This window comes from Callospermophilus lateralis, unplaced genomic scaffold (assembly GCF_048772815.1).
Source record: "Callospermophilus lateralis isolate mCalLat2 unplaced genomic scaffold, mCalLat2.hap1 Scaffold_262, whole genome shotgun sequence".
Lineage (NCBI taxonomy): Eukaryota > Metazoa > Chordata > Mammalia > Rodentia > Sciuridae > Callospermophilus > Callospermophilus lateralis.
The window spans coordinates 1033665-1054323 of NW_027513394.1; positions in this window are offsets into that span (position 1 = coordinate 1033665).

Sequence of the window (20659 nt, forward strand, 5' to 3'; positions counted from 1 at the left end):
TCATGAAACCCAGTCAATCAAGGCACTGTCTGGTATACTCATGATCAGCAACAGGACATCCAAAGGTTCTCCAGTGCCACTTTGTCATGGGAATTTCAGAAATTTCATGGCATTTATCTAGCCACTTCTCAAGGATGAAGTTGGAGGCACTGGGGGTTTCAATTCAATTAGGAAATATTAAATGTTGAGGAAGCTCATTTCAATGAAACTTCTGGAGAACTCTCACAGGCAAGCCTTTGCAAAGAGTGGCCAAAAGGTCACATGAAGCCAGGCCCATTGAGGTCTACAATGTGAGGACCATGTGTGTTTTGACTCTCAACAATGGCTGCCATGTCTTTCAGAATAAAATCATGTGATATCCAGGCTGAGATTCGCAGTGCTGTGTGGAAAGCAACCCTGGGAGTAGATCTCAGTTTCCATGGGCGACTCTCATGCATGGGCTATTAAAATCCCAAGACAATTCATGGCAATACATCTCTGAAGTCAGTTCCAGAACTCAGTCTCTAAAGGAATCACACAAGGGTTAAAGCCCAGTTGGACCCAGGCATCTCTTCCAACCGCTACAAAAATGACCACAATTAATACCAAAACACTCCCACATGGCCCTCATCTTCTTCCATATAAACACTCATCATAACCTCTGGCTGGAGGTTTCCATGAGGGTTGCAGCCAAAGAGAGTGTTCAAAATAAGCTCTCTTGCCCCTCATTTGCATGAAGTCAGGGTGGCATGGACACCCTTCCTGTGAAACAGGAGTGATCAAATCGGCCTGCCCTTAATTCTGCTCTGCTTCTCCAATTTTATGGCTTCTGTCTGTGGAATTTAGATTCTTTATGTGAATTGGAGTCATGAGAAAACCCAAACACCTATGGGCTAGACTCTGTAGGGATTTGAAGAACTCATTTTACCCAAAGGATCCCTGTTCTCACTTGATGGAGGTCAGGAAACTTACAGCAGAAGGCGAGAGACTTCATCCACAATGACTGCTCTTTTGGCAATTAGCTTTTGGATGCACACATGGGATCATTCTTTAGATCCATCAGGTGCTGAGATCTAAGCCACAGCCTCACACAGGGCCAAGAGGCTGATTCAGACACATCCCTTTCCAAAGCAAGTAAGCAAAGAGCCACAGGTGATACAAATTCATTTCCATTTGAAAACCGTTTTCTTCAGGCTTCACAAAGTTTTGGCCTGAGGCAGAGATCTTCCTGACATGCAGGGCAAATGAACAATAGATTAGCAAATGGGCCAAAGCAGGGTTTCTCCACTGAGTCTTTACAAGTCACACTGATGCCTGAGTTTTCTGAGATGCTCCCATTCCCTTCAGCTATCCAGTACATGGCCATGTCATGGAGTTTGGACATGGTACATATCTTGGACAAAAAATCATGAGACTATCCTGGAGAGTGGCCAAAATTCAGGAAGAAAACAGGAACTTAGGAAGATAGTAGGTGTTGCCCATCCATAAGGCAAGCCACACTTCATTCTTACGTTGGGGAAGATGAATGCTGGGAAGCTTTGTATTAGACAGGACACATCGATTGACGCATTCTCTTTTCTATGTTCTACAACTACGGACACAGAGAGATACACAGACATAGAAACACTGGCCTTGTCAAAAGACTTAGTAGACACTGTCCACACCAAACCAAACATTCTGCCTTTCCTACCTATTGTCAGAACATGAGACAAAAGTTGCCTGTCCCTGGAGATGGGTAAGATGGAAGAATAACTGCTCATATCTGAGGAACAGATAGAGAGAAAGAAGGATGGACATTTCAGGAGGATAGAAAAGCTATTATAATAATTTTCTGTTGTTCCACTTTTGTTTCATTCTGTTTCAGTTTTGTTTGGCATTATCTTCTTGAGTTGTATTATAGTTATAGTAGAAATATTCAAGTAATAGAGAACATCTCTCGAGCTAGTCAGAGAGAGATAAAAATTCAAGTAAAAAAGAAGGTCTCTCGAGCTAGTCAGACAGAGGAAAAAATCAAGTAAAAGAGAAATCTCTCGAAAACGTCAGAGAGAAGAAAAAATTAAATTAAATGAGAAGGTCTCTCGAAATAGTCAGACAGAGGAAAAAATTCAATTTAAAGAAAAGTCTCTCGAACTAGTCATACAGAGGAAAAATTCAAGTAAAAAAGAAGGCCTCTCAAGCTACACAGACAGAGAAAGAAAGTGTAAAGCAGAAAAAGCCATCAGGGGTAAAGTTACAACAGGAGACTGCTACTAAAACCTTTCTATCACCAGAGGGTGTAAGTGTCCAGCCAACAGCACCATCTCTAAGGAGACTGCTACTAACACCTTTCTATCTCCAAAGGACATAAGTTTCCAACTAACAAGGCCACCTCCATATGCTGCGAGGCCTCAAACCCCGGCAGTTGATAGTTGGGATTCTGAGACAAGATCTCAAATATTAAAATACCCTGTATTTGATGCAGGAGGGCAGCAAGTTCACCATGCTTTAAATTTCAAGGCAGTGAAGCAGCTAAAAGAGGCCGTAACAACCTATGGTCCTCAAGCACCCTTCACTGTATGCATGGTCGAATCCATTAACAACTTGAACATGACGCCAGAAGATTGGGTTAATATGTGTAAAGCTGTGCTAAATGGAGGACAATACCTGTTATGGAAGGTTGCCAATGAGGAATTTTGCAAAGAGATGGCTAGGCGAAATGCAGCAGCTGGTTATCCTCAGAGAAATCTAGGTATGTTGTTAGTAAAGGGACCTTATGAGGATCAGAAGCAACAAATTGCATATGATCCTGGTGTATACGCACAAATTGCTGTAGATGCAGTTAAGGCATGGAAGACTTTACAAGGACATGGAGGTTTACAAGGTCAATTATCAAAGGTAATACAAGGAGCTAATGAACCTTATGCTGAATTTGTAGATAGGCTTATTCAAACAGCTACCAGAGTGTTGGGGAATACAGAACAATCAATGCCATTACTAAAACAACTGGCTTATGAGCAAGGAAATCGTTGGTGTAGAGAAGTCATTAGATCATAGAAACATGAAAATTTAAACACATATATTAAATTATGTAGAGACATTAATGAACAGGAGCAAGTCGTCACAGCTGCAGTAAAAGAGGCTTTAGAACAAGGGCAAGTCGTGGCAGCTGCAGTAAAACAGGCTTTAGATGCCAGACCAAGAACATGCTACAATTGTGAACAAACAGGACTTTTTAAAAGAAATTGCCCCATAGGAGGAGATTTTAACAAAATTAGGTATCAAAGGAGTAGAATACCGGGTATTTGCCCACGATGCTGTAGAGGGAGACATTGGGCTAATGAATGTCGTACTCAAACCACCATAGAGGGTACTCCATTATCAAAACACGAACAAGGACCAGGTGTTTATTCACGATATCATGGAGAAAGGCATCAGGCTACGTTGCCAAAAAATGGACAGGAAGGCCCAATGCTCTGGGGCCGAAAACCACAGGGGTAAAAGGACCTCTTCCCCAAGGGACAGTAGACTTATAATGGGACGCAGCTCTTCTACTCTAAAAGGACTTATGATAAGTCCTGGGGTACTGATCGCGATTATAAAGGTGAAATAAAAATTATAGCCAGTTCTCCAAAGGGTATATCAGTAATTTCACCAGGAGACAGAATAGCACAGTTACTATTAATACCAAGCCTATATGATAGAATTTGCAGTTGTACTGTAGAATGAGGTTCTAAGGGATTAGGCTCCATAGGTGTAGACTGGGCTATGCTTTCTTTAAATTTAGATTCTCGCCCCATGTTAAAACTAAATATTCAAGGACATGAATTTAATGGGCTACTGGATACAGGTGCAGAACTTACCATCATCTCTTGTCAAGAATGGCCAAAACATTGGCCATTACAGCAAGCCACTCAAGCACTTCGAGACCTAGGAGTGGTGACTAATCCCCATGGAAGAGCAATGGAATTAGATTGGAAGGATCCTGAAGGATGTGAAGGAACTATACAGCCGTATGTATTTTACCATCTTCCCCTAAATTTATGGGGACAAGATGTCCTAGTTCAATTAGGTTTGACATTAACAAAAAACATCAATCAAAATGCACCCACTATTATGGCTAGACAAGGTTTTAGGAAAGAAAAAAATTAGAAATACAAGAACAAGGCATAGCAGCACCAATACAAATAGATCAAGGAACAGACAGACATGGGTTGGATTTTAGAAAGGACCACTAAGACAATAAAAATTACTTGGAAATCAGAAAGACCAGTGTGGGTTCCTCAGTGGCCCCTGACTGAAGAAAAGGTACAAGCAGACTATGACCTGGTCAAACAACAATTAGCAGAAGGACATATACAACCGTCTGCATCTCCCCATAATACTCCCATTTTTGTCATCAAAAAGAAATCTGGTAAATGGAGATTATTGCAAAATTTAAGAGCCATTAATAATAAGATGGTTATTATGGGACCTGCTCAATTGGGGATTCCTCAATGTTCTGCTTTGCCAAAAACCTGGTATGTTTTAGTTATAGATATTAAAGATTGTTGTTGTTTTTTTTTTTTTTCAATTGCAATTCATCCTGAGGATAGTCCAAGTTTTGCATTTACTATCCTTGCCTTGAATCATGAAGGTACTGATCAGCGAAATGAATGGAAAGTACTTCTTCAAGGGATGGCTAACAGCCCAACTATGTGTCAAATTTATGTTAACAAAGTAATCCAGGCACTTAGAAATCAAAATCCTGAACTACAAATATTTCACTATATGGATGATATATTATTAGCACAGAAAGCTAAAAACACATTGCTAGAATTTTATGTCGTACTTACAAACTTATTAAAAAATTATAAACTAGAGATAGCAATAGATAAAGTACAATTAAATTTTCAAATTAATTATTTAGGAGTTCTATTATCCTCAACCATGGTCCGTCCAGCAAAAATTTAAATACGAATAGATCAACTCAAATCACTTAATGACTTTCAAAAATTATTAGGAGACACAAATTGGATAAGGCCTTATCTAGGTATACAAACAGGAGAGTTGGAACCGTTATTTGATATCCTAATAGGACCATCAGATCCAAATTCACCCCAAATGTTAACGCGTGAAGCAAGAAAGGCATAAAAAATCATTGAAACATATATGAAAAATATGCATTTGGATAGATTTGATATAAGTTTGCCTTTATTATTTATTGTACTACCAACAAAAAATATTCCTACAGAAGTATTTTGGCAAGAAGGTCCATTATTATGGATACATTTATCTTATTCTCCTAACACTATTCTTACTAGGTATACTGAGGCTGTAGGACAATTAATACTCAAAGGAATAAAAGCAGCAAAGGGAGTGTTTGGAATTTCTCCCAATAAAATTATTACTCCATATACTATGAATCAAATTGATGAGTTAGCTAATGAGTTAAATACTTGGGCAATAATCATGTGCAAATCTAATGTTTCATTTGATAACCACTTACCATCTAATCCTTCATTGTCTTTTTCGTCATCGCATCCTGTAATTTCTCCAAAAATGACAAGAAAACACCTATCATGAATGCTCCAAATATATTCACTGATGGGTCAAATAATGGTACAGAAGCAATAGTTACACCTGGTCAAACATTTACATTTTAGTACCCAAAAAATTAGCTCAAAAGGTAGAGCTTAATGCAGTATTAGAAGCTTTTTGGATGCTTAAAGTATCTGTATATAATTTATTTTCGGTAATTAGTATATAGTTAGTGCTATATTATCACTTGAAAATGCTGGTAGGATTTCCCCTTCCTCTACTGTTTTCTCTTTGCTTTCCACTATACAATGTCTAATCTGGGACAGAAAAGATCCATTCTTTATAGGACATATCAGGGCACATACAGGATTTCCTGGAGCCCTTAGTTTGGGCAATGATTTAGCAGATAAAACTACACATGACATACATATTTTCTCTACAGTAGAAGAAGCTACAAATTTTCATAAAAAGTTCCATGTCAATGCTAATACATTACAAAAGCGCTTTAAAATATCTAAGGAACAAGCTAGACAAATAATAAAACAATGTCAAAATTGTGTGACCTCTTTACCACAAGTTAATCTTGGAGTAAATCCTAGAGGATTGATACATAACCATATTTGGCAGACGGACGTCACACACATGCCAGAATTTGGAAAATTAAAATATTTGCATGTTACAGTTGATACTTCTTCTGGATTTTTGATGGGCTCCCTTCATGCCGGAGAAAAAAAGTAAAGATATTATAGCTCATTGCTTACAAAATTTTGCCACTGTGTACGTTCCAAAACAGTTAAAAACAGATAATGCCCCTGGTTATACTTCTACCTCTTTTAAGCAATTTTGCTCATCATTTGGCATTACTCATATAACAGAAATCTCATACAATCCACAGGGACAAGGAATAGTTGAAAGAGCACATCAAACAATTAAAATGTACTTATTAAAGCAAAAAGGCGGAATTGGGAAGGGGTATATATTCCCCAAAGATAAACTTAAAATAACCCTTTTTACTCCAAACTTTTAAAATTTGGATTCATCAGGGCTTAGTGCTGCGGAAAGGCATATGTGTCTAAAAAATGTACATAAGCCAAGGTACCTTGGAATGATATTCTAACAGAACAATGGAAAGGTCTTGACCCAGTAATTGTCTGGAGTCGGGGGTCTGTTTGTGTCTTTCCACAGGGAGAACAGCAGCCTATTTGGATTCCAGAGAGATTAACTAAGGTCCTGACCCAGTGATTGCCTGGAGTCAGCGGTCTGTTTATGTGTTTCCACAGGGAGAACAGCAGCCGATTTGGATTCCAGAGAAAATAACTAAAGCGATTTCTACAGACCAAAAAGAAGATGATTTGGGTCAAATCCATAACAGCTGATATCCAGAACTCCAGTTTGGCTATTCTTACATCTGTGACAGAACCAGGATGCTTTTTTTCAATATTTATTTTATTATTGCCCTTTCCCATATCATGAAGTTCTATTTTGTTTTTTGAGCTCATACAGACCTACGTTAATGTTTTGCTGATCAGTCCTATTTTTGGATGATAGAGTTTTTAGACATTGCAATGGAGATTTCACCTGTAAAATGTAATAAGGTCTTCACTATTATGTTATGTGTTGTATGTATTATATTATTTGTGTACACTTGTATTTTGTGTTTTATGTTTGAATGTACATATGTCCATATATCATATATGATGAGCGCTCATGAAAAAATGGATCCAATTTTTTTTTTTTATTCACGTGATGTAAATGTTTTAATTTAAATTGGGTAAACACCTGTTGAGGATTGTTTTAAAATGTGAACAAAAAAGGAGGTTAACAGATATGTTTGTTTACTTTCACCTTTCTTTTTCATTATATTTAATAATTCTCTTCAAGACAATATAAATTGTTAAGAAAAATTTTTTTTTAGTGCCTTCTGGAATGTTACATAATTTTTTCTTTAGCCATTATTGCCAGAATTCCTATCTTCATCCCAGTGCCTGTGAAGACAAAGATAAAACCAATCTACAGCTTCTGCAATAGCCATCACTGAACTGCTTGCAGAACTTGCCTGGACTATGTATCACTTGTATGCTTTGTGAACTCACCTGCATGCATTGTGAACTATGTTTGTGCAGCGACTTGTGGTAGTGTTGGGGTATTTTTGCTGATGATGTCATTGGTGGTACAATTTTTCCAAAAGGTGCCGTCAATTGCCTCGGTGTATCTTCCTCCCTTCTGCTTGTCATGGTCGTTCAGCTAAAATTTGGGGGCCAACAGAAGTGAGAAAAAAAACCTCACTCTCCCCCTGGTACAAAGACCACTCTGCAGGTGTGGCTGTATACTGGACCTGTAGTTAGTGACGGGAAAGATTCAATTGCAATGGTACCAACCTAAGACAGGTGGCTGACACATTGAGGTCAGCTCATTCGATAATGGGTAAGCACCATATGTACTATTGGACAACCTAAGGCAGGCACGGTCCCTAAGCCAAATGCTTGTTGTTTAAACAGAGAGGGGGAGATGTTGAGAGCCGCAGCCCAAGGGGCCAAAGCAAACTTTCATACTTCCAGATGATGATTGGCTCATAGTGGCCCAGCAACATCTAGCTGATTGGCTCCTCTGCGGTGATGCTCATTGGAGATGCTCATTGAGCTGTTTCCCTGCCCTTTCAGACTGCAAGCTGAAGATTGGCTCACAGCAGCCCCAGCAACATCTAGCTGATTGGCTCCTCTGCAGTGATGCTCATTGGGCTGTTTCCCCGCTCTATCAGACTACAGAGCTGCTCATTGGGGGACTTTTTTGGCTCTGCCCACACGACCCAGCCTATGGATCTCAAGATCAGGAGGAGTGGGGAGGTTGAGAGGCTTGTGGGAAGCCAGTGGTGGCAGTTAGGCTCTGAGGGTTTTTCCCGAGGAGCTATTTTTTGGCATGTGTGGTTCTAAAAATGAACTTAGTTTCTTTTGACAAGTGGCTCATGAATTGTGCCCAGCCAGACTGTAGCAATCCTAAAGTGATGGAGAAAAATAACCCAAACAGAATATAAATACAAGCAGTTCAGTGGAGGTATGGTGTATAGTTGGATTTACCTTTTGCATGATAAAGGGTAGGTGTTATAAATCTAGTGTCATAAATCTAGTCAATCTTAAATTGAAATAGTTCTCCATGTGTTTTAAAGTTAACAAATATGTGAATTTCTGTCTCCCTTTATCTGTAGCCTATTCAGCACATGTATTTTTGTATGCACATATAGAATCCTACCTGGTATCACATGTACATTTTTGTGAGGTGGCTGACTTGGCAGATACAAATTGTGAAAAGAGATCACTCCTCCTAAACGTTGTTGGAATTGAAAATTAAAATTTTGGGTGAGCTTCCTAGTTGAACAACATAATACACAAATCCATGTTCAGTAAAATGAATATTTTTGGATCTGTTGATGATATATATTTCATGATGAATTTTCAATTGGCATATATATTGCTACCTTTTAATGTCTGTGCGTGTGTGTGTGTGTGTGTATATATATATACACACACACTCTCTCTATATATATATACACACACACTCTCCAGATTTTTCAGAATATAAAATATATGTGTCTTATTATACAATCACTAAATGCATTCATATTCATGTATGTGGATTTATAATCAAATGTTCACAAAATTATTCTCATAAATATTCATCCACTTTAAATACATATTGTTTCCTTGTACTGAAATCTAAATTCAGTGAATGGTGCATAGAAGTCCTAATTTTCATACAGTAATTGACCCACTTTAACATCAATGCAAGTAGATTCCTATGGGACATGATGTGTATTTTGACGTTCATTTTTATTCAACACTGTTTGAATAATTGACTATATCTTCAGTTTATGCACATCATAGGATATATATTTCATTCAGAAGTTCGCAAATTTATAGGCGTTTGTTTCAATTTCAATAACTTCCTGCTTCAGTACACATGTATTCCTCCATGTTTCTTTACTTGTCTTTTCATGAGACTTCTTTTTATTTTAGATTTCAATAATCACTTTGGAGCAAAACTCACACAGTCTTCATGATAAACCAGAACCCTAATATTACCATAGATGTATAAATTGTTGTAATGAATGTATGTATATCAATAAGATTTCCCGTATATTTTCAAATATCAATTCAATCCATTATTTAAAGTTGAAACCAGTTATATTATTTATTCACAGTATGGTATATTCATTCATTATATCTATATTCATAGACACAGGGTACACGTATTTGTACACCCAATACTAATTTATACATCTGCAAAATATTGCCCACAGAAATGGTGGAAGAACTACTCATGTCACCTGATCTACATATACACTTTATCACAGTAATATTCTGGACACAAACTGCAAAGTTCACACTTATGATTGTACCAAAGCCTAAAGGGAGAGTGAGCATGGATTACTAAAAACATCCGATTCCAGATTGCCTAATGTTCTCAAATGTCAATCCTATTGGTGACTAAATATTTGTTTCTTCCCAAGATTGTATATTCAACCTCAACCCTGTTGAAAATTTCTAATACTATCACTCAATTTATACTTTTCCTGACTTCTTAATGTCTCTATTGATAACTGCTTTCCTATATATTTTTCCCAGTTCATCATTGTGAGTCACTCTTCACATATGCTGACATTTACATTCACTCTCTACCGGAAACCCTATTGCTAAAAACATTGGTTTAAATCCTATACTCACTCTTCTTCCTAAACTTACTATCTTCCTAATCCTTCCGACTATCCCTTTTTGAGTGGATGTTTTCTTCTACACTCAATCATCCAATTTACAAGGTCCTATGCCATTGTATATCGATTTATCTGAGACATCTGTGCAGAAGGTATTCCAAAGCTAAGTATCCTAATCATTGTCCCAATGCTCTTCTGGGCTTAAAATCTTACGTAGATTTCTGTTTTCATAGTTATATTTCACCATAATATTCTGGTAAATATCACAGGTTCCCAATACCATTATTCATCCCACAGAATGATTCCTAACCCAAATCGAACCTGTTATTACCCTAACCATACACTGTTCCCTCAATCTAACTTTACAGAAAAGCAGGGACAGAGTTGGTCTTACAATACAGGAATATAGGGGATTTTCAACCTGCTTAGAACCTCAAAGGTCCATGCAGAAATGATCTCTGGAGAAGTTGTAGGCAGCTATGAGGGACCTGAGGGAGGAAAAGTCAACTTCCATGGTAAAAAACCTGGTCAGGATGAAGGGATGTGTCTGAATCAGCCTCTTTCATCTTAATGTAGAGAAGATGGACCAAACCAGGCCTGTGTGGAGAGCTGTTCCCGGGGGCCTATGGTTGATATACCACTCTAACTTGTGAAAATGTCACAGGAAGTAGGGGCACCCTCCATCTCATGGGACCCTTGGTAGCAACTGTTAAGACAAAGTGGTTTCCAAGGTAGTGACTTCATTCAGTTCCTGAAGGAAGTTACCTCACATAAATTCTTTGGTGATGAAACTCTATAACCCTGGGATTCAGGAAGCCAGGCAACCACAGCCACTCCCAGTCCCAGTCCCAGTTTTCTCACTTCTTTGGATTTACCAAGGACAGAGTCAATCTTTCTTGGTGCCTACTTATGTGAGGATGGCCAAATGCCAGGAAAGCTAAGAAGAGGGGCCTTTCCTGAGAAAGCAGGTAGTGGCTCACCACTGGCTTCTGACAACTCCACAGAGTTGGCCAAGGAGTACAGAACTGAGTACAGTCCATTTCAGGGAAAAATAGTATGGCCCACCAGTCAGAGGACACTCCGGATAGTCACAGACCTACTTGGGGGAAGGAGGTGACTTTGTGGGTGTGGATGTGAATTTGTGGTTTTTTCTCATGTTCTGAGAATAGGTAGGAAAGGCGATTTGTTTGGGTTGAAGTGGACTGTTTCTAGTATGTCCTTTGACAAGGTGAGTGTTTCTATGTCTGTGTATCCCACTTTGTCCGTGGTTGTAGTATTAGAAAAGAGAATGCATCAATGGATGTGTCCTGTCTAGTACAAAGCTTCCAAGCATTCATCCTGCCAATTTATGAATGGACTGCGGCTAACCTTTTCAATGGGCACCACCTGCTGTTTTCCTAAGTTCCTGTTTTCTTTCTTAATACTGGTCACTCTCTAGAATAGGTTCATGGTTTTGTGTCCAAGATATGTACCACCTCCAAGCTCTGTGACATGGCCATGTACTGGATAGCTGATGGAAATGGGAGCATGTCAGAAAACTCAGATATCACTGTGACCAGGAAAGTTTCAGTGGAGAAACCCTGGTTTGGACCATTTGCTTTCCTATTGTTCTGTTGCCCTGAACGTAAGGAAGGTGTTTGGCTCAGGCCACCCTTTTGTGAAGCCTGAAGAAAACAGTATTCAAATGCAAATGATTGGGCATCACCTGTGGCTCTTTGCTTAATTGATTTAGAAGGGATGTATCTGAATCAGCCTCTTGGCCCTGTGTGAAACTGGGGCTCAGATTCTCAGCACCTGATGGATCTAAAGAAAAATCCCATGTGTTCATCCATAACCAAAATGCAAAAACATCAATCATTGTGGATGAAGTCTCTCACCTTCCTCTGTTAGGTTCCTGACCTCCATCAAGTGTGAATAGGGACCCTTGGGGCAAATGAATTCTTCAAAGCCCTGCAGATGTGTTAGTGTTTTCTAATGATTCCAAATCACATAAACAATCTATATCTGAGAGTCATTAGGCCTCAAATAGTAGAAGCAGAGCAGTATTAATGGCAGGCCTATTTGATCACTCCTGGTTCACAGGAAGGGTGTCCATGCCACCCTGACTTTAGGCAAATGAGGGGCAAGGGAGCTTATTTTGGACACTGTCTTGAGCTGCACCACTCATGGAAACCTCCAGCCAGAGGTTATGATGAGTGTCTATATGGAAGAAAATGAGGTCCATGTGGGAGTGTTTTGGTTTTAATTGTGGTCATTTGTGTGGCAGTTGGAAGAGATGACTGGGTCCACCAAGCCTTGAACTCTTGTGTGATTCCCCTTATAGTCTGAGTTCTGGAACTGACCTAACAGAAGTATTGCCATAAATTGTGTTTGGATTTTAGGAGGCCAAGCATGAGATTCACTCTTGGAATCTGAAATCTAGGCCCAGGATGATTTTCCACAGAGCACTGGGAATCTCAGCCAGGATATCACATAATTTTATTCTGAAAAACTTGGCAGCCATAGTTGAGAGTCAAAACACACATGGACCTCACCTTGTAGACCTCAATGGACCTGGCTTCATGTGATATTTTGGTCACTCTTTGGTAAGCCTTGCCTGTTAGAGTTCTCCTGAGATTTCATTGAAATGAGCTTCCTCACCATTTAAAGGTTCCTGAATGTATTGAAACCCACAGTGCCTCCAACTTCATCATTGAAAAATGGCTAGATAAATACTGTGAAATTTTTGAATTTCCAATGACCAGGTGGCACTGGAGAAACTCTGGATGTTTTTTTTTTTTTGCTGATCATGAGTATATCATACAGTGCCTTGATTGACTGGGTTTCATGAAAATGGTGTAGAACAGAGATGCCAGTAAGTAGGAGCCTGCTGAGTAGTGGGCCTAGAGCAGTGGTGTGCAGGTGTGTGATAAAACATCTGTGGTGTGGTCATGTGCATCTGCCATTGGCTTCCAAATGGCTTGTGAATGACATGGTGCAGCCAGCAGAATATTCTGTGTAAAGGCATATTGTTATATGGAGAGTTTTCAGGGCAATGTTCAGAATCAGGATGCTATGGTCAAGGGGGCAAGCTATGTGGGATAGAAGCCTGGTTGATGCATTCTCCTGCAGACCCTGACCCACCACATGTGACAGAACTCCCTCTAGCACTGTGTCCCAGTTGAAATCCTTGTATTTCGTGAAGCAAATAGCAAACTGCCAGTGCAGCAGCAAGAAACACCACGAAAATTGGAGGATGAGCAAATGGTTTTACAGTCCACAAAGGGAGACACTTATCCCCCAGTGGCCACAGTTTACCTAAAAAGAGAGAGGTCTGCACTGATGCCTCATCTTCATTGGAAAATAAGAAACAATGTTCTTTAGGTCACATAGATGCAGAACCAACTTTAATGGTCTCACTACTATGGAAGATAAAACTCCTGTCAAAAACATATATTTCAAGTGGCCAACCTCAGAGGCAGTTTCTCAAGAAGTCTTTAGGCCAGCAAAGCTCCATTTTTGTGGAGGGTTTACCCTGTCCCTTACTTTTGTAAACTCCTCCACCACCTCCAAGTTTGTGAACAACTGAGCATATTCCATTCCAATTATATGTTCACAGATTTTTTAACTCTTCTCCTCTAATTGTGTCTTACTTGGGGCGGACAAGTAAGACACAATTAGAGGAGAAGAGTTAAAGGTTGTTCTGGATGAGAGTGGGAAGATTTTTAGTAGCACATATTTACATACACATTGGATACCTGTTCCAATTTTCCATTCGAAATATTGATTCCCTGACACTAACCCATAGCCTACTAGACTCTGACTACTTATTCTAATATGATGGAGAAAAATAATCCGAACAGTTAGAAATGCAAGCAGTTAAGTGGAGGCATGGTGTATAGTTGGATTTGCCTTTTGCATTATATAGTGTAGGAGTTATAAATCTTGTCAATTTTTTGTTGAAATTGTTCTCCATGTGTTTTTAAGTTAACAAATATGGGAATTCCTGTCTCCCTTTTTCTGTAGCCTATTTGCACATACATTTTTATATGCACATACAGAATCCTACAAGGTACAACACGTACATTCTTGTGAGGTGGCTGACTTGGCACTTACAAATTGTGAGAAGATATCACGTCTCCTAAACGCTGTTGGAAGTGAAAATTCGACCTCTGTGTGAGCTTCCTAGTTGAACAACATTATACATAAATCCATGTTCAGTAAAATGAATATTTTTGGATCTGTGGATGATATATATTTCATGGTGAATTTCGATTGGCATATATATTGCTACTTTTTAATGTCTGTGTGCATGTGTGTGTGTGTGTGTGTGTGTGTGTATGTATACACACACAAACTCTACAGATTTTTCAAAATATGAAATTCATGTGTCTTATTATACATTCCCTAAATTCATTCATATTCATATATGTGGATTTATTTATTTTTTTTCATTATACATGAGCTCTTTTATTTATTTATTTATTTATTTATTTATTTATTGTATCACGATTCTTTTTTTTATTTTCTTTTTTTCTTTTTTCATCTTTCATACATTTGATTCAAGTGAGTTATGCACTTCCATTTTTAACCCAAATACAAATTGCAGAATCACATCAGTTACACATTCACAATATTTACATTATGCCATATTAGTGACTGTTGTATTTTGCTGCCTTTCCTATCCCCTACTATCCCTCCTCCGCTCCCCTCCCATTTTCCCTCTCCACCTCATCTGTTGTTGTGCAGTTCTCTCCCTTCTCCCCCCTTTCCCCACATAACCTCATATATGTGATTTTGTATAACGATGAGGGTTCCCTTTCGTTTCCATCCAATTTCCCTTCTCTCTCCCTTTCCCTCCCATCACTCATCTCAGTTTGATGTTAATCTTTTCCTCATGCTCTTTCCCCCTGTTCAGTTCTTAGTTGCTCTCCTTAAATGAAAGAAGACATTTGGCATTTGTTATTTAAGGATTGGCTAGCTTCACTTAGCATAATCTGCTCTAATGCCATCCATTTCCCTGCAAATTCCGTGATTTTGTCATTTTTTAGTGCTGCATAGTACTCCACTGTGTATAGATGCCACATTTTTTTTATCCATTCATCTATTGAAGGGCCTTTTCCCCACATCCTTGGCAGCACTTATTGTTGTTTGACTTCCTAATGGCTCCCAATCTTACTGGAGTGAGATGGTATCTTCGGGTGGTTTTGATTTGCATTTCTCTGACTGCTAGAGATGGTGAGCCTTTTTTCATGTACTTACTGATTGATTGTATGTCCTCTTCTGAGAAGTGTCTGTTCAGGTCCTTGGCCCATTTGTTGATTGGGTTATTAGTTATCTTATTGTTTAATTTTTTGAGTTCTTTGTATATTCCGGAAATTAGGGCTCTATCTGATGTTTGAGGAGTAAAGATTTGTTAACAGGATGTAGACTCCCTATTTACTTCTCTTATTGTTTCTCTTGCTGAGAAAAAAACTTTTTAGTTTAAGTAAGTCCCATTTGCTTATTCTTGTTATTTGCTCTTGGCCTATGGGCGTCCTATTAAGGAATTTGGAGCCTGACACCACAATATGTAGATCGGAGCCAACTTTTTCGTCTATCAGGTGCAGGGTCTCTGATTTGATATCAAGCTCCTTGATCCATTTTGAGTTAACTATTGTGCATCGCGAGAGAAAGGGATTTAGTTCCATTTTGTTGCATGTGGATTTCCAATTTTCCCAGCACCATCTGTTGAAGATGCTATCCTTTCTCCATTGGATGTTTTTAGCCCCTTTATCAAATATAAGAAAGTTGTAATTTTGTTGATTGGTTTCTGTGTCCTCTATTCTGTACCATTGATCCACCTGCCTGTTTTGGTACCAGTACCATGCTGTTTTTGTTACTATTGCTTGGTAGTACAGTTTGAACTCTGGTATCGCTATACCTCCAGATTCACACTTCCTGCTTAGAATTGCTTTTGCAATTCTGGGTCTTTTGTTATTCCATATGAATTTTATGATTTCTTTATCTATTTCTACAAGAAATGCCATTGGGATTTTGATTGGCATCGCATTAAACCTGTATAGAACTTTGGGTAATATCGCCATTTTTATGATATTAGTTCTGCCTATCCATGAACAAGGTACATTTTTTCCATCTTCTAAGATCTTCTTCTATCTCTCTTTAGAGTTCTCTAGTTTTCATTGTATAATTATTTCACCTCTTTTGTTAGGTAGATTCCCAAGTATTTTTTTTTTTTTTGAGGATATTGTGAATGGAATGGTTTTCCTCATTTCCATTTCAGAATTTTTGTTGCTGATATACAGGAATGCATTTGATTTATGCATGTTGATTTTATATCCTGCCACTTTGATGAATTCATTTATTAACTCTAGCATTTTCTTTATAAACCCTTTTTGGTCTGTTAAGTATATTATCATGTCATCCGCAAATAGCGATAATTTAAGTTCTTTTTTTCCTTTTTTTTAATGCCTTTAATTTCTTTTGTCTGTCTAATTGTTCTGGCTAGTATTCAAGAACTAAATTGAATGGAAGTGGTGAGAGAGGGCATCCCTGTCTAGTTCCAGATTTTAGAGGGAATGCCCTCAGTTTTTCTCCATTTAGAATGATGCTAGCCTGAGGCTTAGCATATATAGCTTTTACAATGTTGAGGTAAGTTCCTGTTATCCCTAGTTTTTCGAGGGTTTTGAACATAAAGGGATGCTGTACTTTGTCAAATGCTTTTTCTGCATCTATCGAGATGATCATATGGTTCTTCTTTTTAAGTCTATTGATGTGGTGAATAACATTTATTGATTTCCGTATATTGAACCAACCTTGCATCCCAGGGATGAATCCTACTTGATCATGATGCACAACTTTTTTGATATGCTTTTGCATTTGATTCGCCAGGATTTAATTGAGAATTTTGCATCTAAGTTCATTAGAGATATTGGTCTATTGTTTTCTTTCTTTGGAGTGTCTTTGTCTGGTTTTGGGATCAGGGTTATGTTGGCCTCATAGAATGAACTTGGCAGAGCTCCTTCTTTTTCTATTTCATGAAATAGCTTGAAAAGTATTGGTATTAATTCTTCTTTGACGGTTTTGTAAAGCTCTGCTCTATACCCATCCGGTCCAGGGCTTTTCTTAGTTGGTAGTCTTTTGATGGCCTCTTCAATTTCTTCTTTTGTTATTGGTCTGTTTAAATTGTGTGTGTCTTCCTGACTCAATCTAGGCAGATCATATGACTTCAGTAATTTATCGATATCTTCACTATCTTCTATTTTATTGGAATATATGGTTTCAAAATACTTTTTAATTATCTTCTGTATTTCTGTAGTGTCTGTTGTGATTTTGACTTTTTCATTCCGTATGTTAGTAATTTGAGTTCTCTCTCTTCTTCTCTTCGTTAGCATGGCAAAGGGTCTGTCGATCTTATTTATTTTTTCAAAGAACCAACTTTTAGTTTTATCAGTTTTTTAAATGATTTTTTTTTTTGTTTCAATTTTGTTGATTTCCGCTCTGATTTTAAATATTTCTTGTCTTTCACTCTATTTGCTGTTGTTTTGCTCTTTCTTTTCTAAGGTTTTAAGATGTAGTGTGAGTTCATTTATTTGTTGTTTTTTTCTTTTTTTGAGGAATGAACTCCAGGAAATGAATTTCCCTCTTAAAACTGCTTTCATTGTGTCCCATAGATTCCGGTATGTTGTGTCTGTATTGTCTTTTATCTCTAGGAATTTTTTTATTTCCTCTTTTATATCTTCTGTAACCCATTGATCATTCAGTAACATATTGTTCATTTTCCAGGTGATGCAGGATTTTTCCTTCCTTCTATTATCATTGATTTCCAGTTTCATTCCATTATGGTCAGATATAGTGCATGGTATTATCTCCACACCTTTATATTTACTGAGAGTCGCCCTATGGAATAATATATGGTCTATCTTTGAGTAGGATCCATGTGCTGCTGAGAAGAATGTGTGCCCACTTGATGATGGTTGATATATTCTATATATTTCAGTTAAGTCTAGGTTATTGATTGTGCTATTGAGTTTTAGAGTTTCTTTGTTCAGCTTTTGTCTAGAGGATCTGTCCAATGGCGAGAGCAGTGTGTTGAAGTCCCCCATAATTATTGTGTTGTGGTCAATTTGACTCTTGAACGTGAGGAGAGTTTGTTTTATGAACCTTGCAGCACCATTGTTCGGTGCATAAAAATTGATAATTGTTATGTCTTGATGGTGGATGGTTCCTTTTAACAGTATATAGTGTCCTTCTTTATCCCTTTTGATTACCTTAGGTTTGAAGTTGACTTTATTCGATATGAGTATGGCCACTCCTGCTTGCTTCCGAGGGCCATGTGAGTGGTATGATTTTCCCCAACATTTCACCTTCAGTCTGTGTATGTCTTTTCCTATCTTATGAGTCTCCTGAAGGCAGCATATTGTTGGATTTTTTTAAATCCAGGTTACTAGCCTATGTATCTTGATTGGTGAATTTAAGCCATTAACATTTAAGGTTACAATTGAAATATGGTTTATACTTCCAGTCATGTTTATTTATTTATTTATTTTAGATTGGCTAGTTTTCCCTCTTTGGTTATTTTTCTCCCCCTTTACTGAGATACCTTCCACTGTTAGTTTTGGGCGCTATTTTTTAATTTCTCTTCTTGTAATATTTTGCTCAAAATGCTTTGCAGTGCTGGTTTTCTGGCTGCGAATTCTTTTAGCTTTTGTTTATCGTAAAATATTTTAACTTCATTGTCAAATCTGAAGCTCAGTTTTGATGGATACAGTAATCTTGGTTGGAATCCATTATTTTTCAGTGTTTGAAATAGGTTGTTCCAGGATCTTCTCACTTTCAAAGTCTGTGATGAAAAATCAGTCGTTAACCTAATTCGTTTACCCCTAAATGTAATCTGCCTCCTTTCTCTCGTAGCTTTTAGTATTGTCTTCTTGTCCTGTATGTTAGCTATCTTCATAATTATGTGTCTTGGAGTTGGTCTAGTATGGTTTTGGATGTTTGGGGTCCTGTAAGCTTCCAGGATTTGGCAATCCATTCCATCTTTCATCTCTGGGAAGTTTTCTAGTATTATCTCATTTAATAAGCTATCCATTCCTTTGGACTGAACCTCTGTGCCTTCTTCTATCCCAATGACTCTCAAATTTGGTCTTTTTATGAGATCCCATATTTCTTGGATAGATTGCTCGTGAGATTTAAGCATCTTTTCTGTGTTGACTATATTCTTTTCAAGTTGATAAACTTTGTCTTCATATATGTGAATTTATAATCAACTTTTCACAAGATTATCCTCAGAAATATTCATCCACCTGAAATACATATTTGTTTCCTAGTACTGAAAACTAACGTCAGTGAATGGTGCATACAAATCCTAATATTAATACAGTAACTGACCCAGGTTATCATCAATGCAAATTGATTCCAATGGGACATGATGAGTATTTTGACGTTCATTTTTATTCAACACTGTTACATGATTATTTCTTAAGTTTATGCACATGATAGGATATATATTTCATCCACAAGTTCGCAAATTTTGAGACAATTTTTTTCATTTTCAATCACTTCCTGCTTCAGAAGACATGTATTTTTCCATGTTTCTTGACTGGTCTTTTCATGAGACTTCTTTCCAAACACATTATATTCGATTTCCATAATCACTTTTGAAGCAAAACTCACACACCCTTCATGATAAACCAGAACCTTAATTTTACCATTAGATGTATAACTATTTGGAATGAATGTACGTATATCAATATAAGATTTCTTATATAATTTAAGATATGAATCCAATGCATTATTTAAAGTGGAACCTTAACTTTTCATGGACAACTGGGTGGGGGATAGCTTTTACTTCCCCTTCTCTTTTTCCCCTGCCAGATGTTACCATGGACCCCAGTTTGTAAGTTCTTTATCTTAGACATGTTGCCATCTCTGTGAAGCCCCAGTTCAAGGCCAGAGGCCTTGTTCACATATTTTGTGAAAAACCAGTAAGGGGGTTTCAAGCTTAGGAGTGCTGATTTTTTTAGCCAGTGGCCAAGTGGAACAGGGCAAGATGAAAAGAGGAAGTTTATCTACACTGAAATCTTTTATAGGGACTCTTTTTCTAAAAGTCCTAAAGTCAGCCATGGTGAAGACTTCTGGAGAAGGTCAGTTAAGTCTTTTATTGGGCCTGGTACAGAGGGAGAAGATGGGGAAGTCGGGGATGAGAGCAGCTTCGTAGATTTGAGAATGAGAAAGGAGAGATGTAAAAGAATAATGGGAAAGGGGTTTGGGATATTTCTAGCAACAAAACTTGAGCAGTTTTACAGGTAGAGCAGAGGTGAAGACAGAAGTGCGTATCCCACAAAGCCTGTGAGGGACTTTAAATACTTAGTAACCTGTTTTCAGTGATGACAAAGCAACTTTAAAGGCCATCTTAATTACATTTGGATAGCGGTCTGAGGGCTCTCCACAGATGGTTTGAGCTTCTGGTTAGCTGGTAAGAGGACCTGGTGGGACCCT